Source organism: Lissotriton helveticus, chromosome 8 (assembly GCF_964261635.1).
Source record: "Lissotriton helveticus chromosome 8, aLisHel1.1, whole genome shotgun sequence".
Lineage (NCBI taxonomy): Eukaryota > Metazoa > Chordata > Amphibia > Caudata > Salamandridae > Lissotriton > Lissotriton helveticus.
Genome location: NC_136069.1, coordinates 1,102,401,333 through 1,102,404,893, shown reverse-complemented (window position 1 = coordinate 1,102,404,893; position 3,561 = coordinate 1,102,401,333).

The following is a 3,561-nucleotide window of genomic DNA, read 5'->3' as shown; positions in this document are numbered from 1 at the left end:
AACGTTTTAAAAGTGGTAGCCATTGTGCACAGCCCGCCAGTAGACGATAGATTGACTATCCCTGACCCAGTAACGCCACTCCAAAATCCAGGAACTAGCAGATCAGGGCAGTCACTTCGGCTGGCCTCGGACTCTAATATAGGAGCCAGAAGCAAAGTACCCGACCAAGCTGTAAAAAGAAAGCGTTGGGATACAGCACGAGCTAACACAAAATCGAAAAAATCAAAACGAACTGTCACGGAGAATGATACTCCAATAGTGGCCCATGAAGACACACAGTCTGAAGTGCACAAATCACCATCTATAGAGACCATTGAAGATGCGTCACTATCATCACCAGGGAAAGAAGGGGACTTTTGAGCTAAAATGGAACGTGTATTCATAGAGTCCTGCCTCTCGATCCACAAAAGACTGGACTCTGTTGAAAAAAGACTGTCACACCTAGAATCATTGTGTTTGCCCAAACTGAGAGGAAAGGGGACTAGGGGTGTGGAACCCAGCAGCACTGAGATAAGCCCAATTGACCCTAGTCAGCAAGGAACCCAGAGTGTAATTCCGGTGATGCTTAACACAGACGGGACTCTGTCGGTTCAAATTGGCATGACAGCATCTTGCCCAAGTTCGCATTCAATTGCGCAGCTTGGGGTGGCCGTATCTAGTGATTCGGTCAGTCCAGGGAATGGGAGGGGAATGGGGAGTAGGGGGTAGTCACTTCGAGTAAAGGCTCGACTCTGGCATCGGATAGGGAACGAAGGCCGAGATCAGTGGCCCCAAGCAGGTCTGTGCTCCCTTGCTTAGCCCTGCCCCCAGAATCAGTTTCCTTTGTTGTCATTCTTGCGGGGGTCCCTGCCTTAAGTCCAGGCAAGGTAGAGGACTACAGAGATCTCAAAAACAAGTGTATTCACTGGTTGAACCACAATAGACCCCTTCCTAATTGGGGAACCAGTGAAATTCTATTTGTTAGATGAGTCAATTGGGTGGGGCCCAGAGGGAAAAGCATAGAAGGGGACTGTATTGTGATTAACTTCCGGAATAGGTGGACAGTCAAACACATCTGTAACTATGAATCAGGCAGTCCAGACACACTAATAAAACCCCTGCTGCTCACATATTTGTATCCACGAACTCAGGGCAAAATTTGTCCTGTACAAAAATGGGAGGGGACAAACTGGGCGGGAGAAGAAATTCAGGGGGGGTATCGTGCACATGGGAATGTTGCCAGGTGTGGGCATCTGAATAATCCCATGTCGTTCGACATGTTCCACCACCCCAACCGGTATGCTAATCTGGAATCGGTAGATTGACTGCCCGAACCAAGGATTTCCCTACCTGTCTCAATAGAAAGTATGGTCTTGCTGGAAGTAAAAGTTATTTTCAGAGAGTTGAGGCGCCTTACGATGGCAGTAAGACCTACGTCAGATCCAAGTATTCGCAGGGCCAACATAGACCAAAAGAAAAGGAAATTTAGAGCTGGGATAGGGGGTAGTTCGCCTAATGGAGGTGCAACGGTAGGCAAATTAAGAGGGGGAGGGGAGTGCAGTGCCACCGAGGGTTCTACTCAGGTGGCCAATTGTGTGTCCACACCGATACATTTTGATCAGAATGCTAGTCCACCATATGGCATTGATAACAGGAATATTAACATACTTTCCTGGAAGGTGGCGGGCCTGAAAAATAAACTAACATCAGAGGAGTGGGGCTCGTTCATGGATAAACACGATATCTGCTTTTTGCAAGAGACGTGGGCCATGGACGAGTTCCAAAGAAGTTGCTTTGCTACCTTTAACACCCCCGCTGTGATGGGTGATAGAGGAAGACCTTCAGGAGGGCTAAGCGCTTGGATAGCCACCCATCTTGGCGTCACAGCTAAGGAGGTAAAAACCTACTCCCCGGATATCCTACGTGTGATGTTATCCCTCCCAGGAAATAAGTCTTTATCTATTATTAATATATACTCTAGACCTACCAAGAGTGGACAGGAGTCAGTAGTCTTTAAACAACTGATGGAATTTGTACAAACTCTTGATCCTGGGACTGGTTTGATCATCGGTGGGGACTTTATTTGCCAGTTTGACCCTCCTATGAAATCTGGCACGGAGGATATTGATGAGGAGAACCTTCATTGGAATGTTCCCGAATCTAATATCCCCCCGGTGAAAGCATGGACCCCTTTGGTTCTCCAAATATGTTCCCTTACTTTGTCTCTGTCTGTAAGGCCTTGTAATGGTCGGTTTATTTCGGACAGCCCAGGAAATGTGACTTTCAATAGAGTGGGCAAATCATTAGTCATTGATTATATCTTGATTGAATTAAGGGCATGGGACAAGATCCAGGATTTCAAGATCCATGAGCGGACGGATAGTGACCACAATGCCCTGGTTCTGTCACTGAAACCAGGGAGTTGGGGATTGACTAATCCCTTGACTAACCAAGACTGTGCCCCACTGCCTCTCCTTCTCCATAATAATAGGCGGAGAATCAAATGGCCCCACATAAGGAGCTGCCCAATCAAACATTCCCAAATCTATTACCAGGCTCTCCCTTATCTTATGGACATGGCAGAGGCTGAACAACTGGGCCTTTTAGAGGGGAGGAATAATAGGCCTGTTGAAGTTCACAACCAGCTATCACAAAAAATGCTAGAGGTCTTTTTTCCAATCCAGAGCATAGGGAAACTCAGGTGAAAACACACCCATGGTACACCACTGATTGCCGCAAATTGAAAGGGGAACTAACTAGAGCAATCAAGGCAAACAACCGACCCCAAATTAAGCTATTAAGGGTACAGTACAAGCGAGCCACAGAAAGCGAAAGAAAGTCTTGGGAGGCAGAACAGTGGGATGAGCTAAAGATGGCATTACAGTGTAGAGATCTCAAAACATTCTGGGCAATTGTTACTAATGATGGAGGGGCTGGAAAGAATGCAGTTAGCCCAAACATAGCCCCAGTTGTTTGGGAGGAATACTTTGGTAGCCTCTACATTCGACTGCACACTGGTGACTCCGAGCTGGTATCCCTGAGTTTCCCCTACGAGTGTAGACTGGGGGGACCCAGGAGATATCAATACTTGAAGTGGAATCCGCTATTATGAAGCTGCTGCCCAATAAAGCCCCTGGCCTTGATAAAATCCCTGGTGACTTGTTCCGCTCGGAACCGAAAATATGGGCTCCATATCTCTGTGTCCTTTACAACTCAATCATGATGGGGCAGACCCGCCAGAGACGTGGGGGGGCGGAGATTGTCCCAATCTTCAAAAAAGGCTGCCCTCTCCTACCCTCGAACTACAGGCCAATCAGCTTGATAGATATCCCACAGAAAGTATTCGGGCGGGTTCTTCTAGAAAGAATCCAGACCTGGGAGAAGGACAATAGTATCTTGAGCCCATTCCAAGCAGGTTTTAGAACCGGTACATCCACAATTGACCAGATCTTCCGACTCCAGATGTTATACTGGAAAACAGTGAGTGTAGAGGGTGGCAGCCTCTAACTCATATTTGTGGACCTGCGTGCCGCGTTCCATCTGGTCCCCAGAGACAAATTGTGGAAAGTCCTCTATGACCTG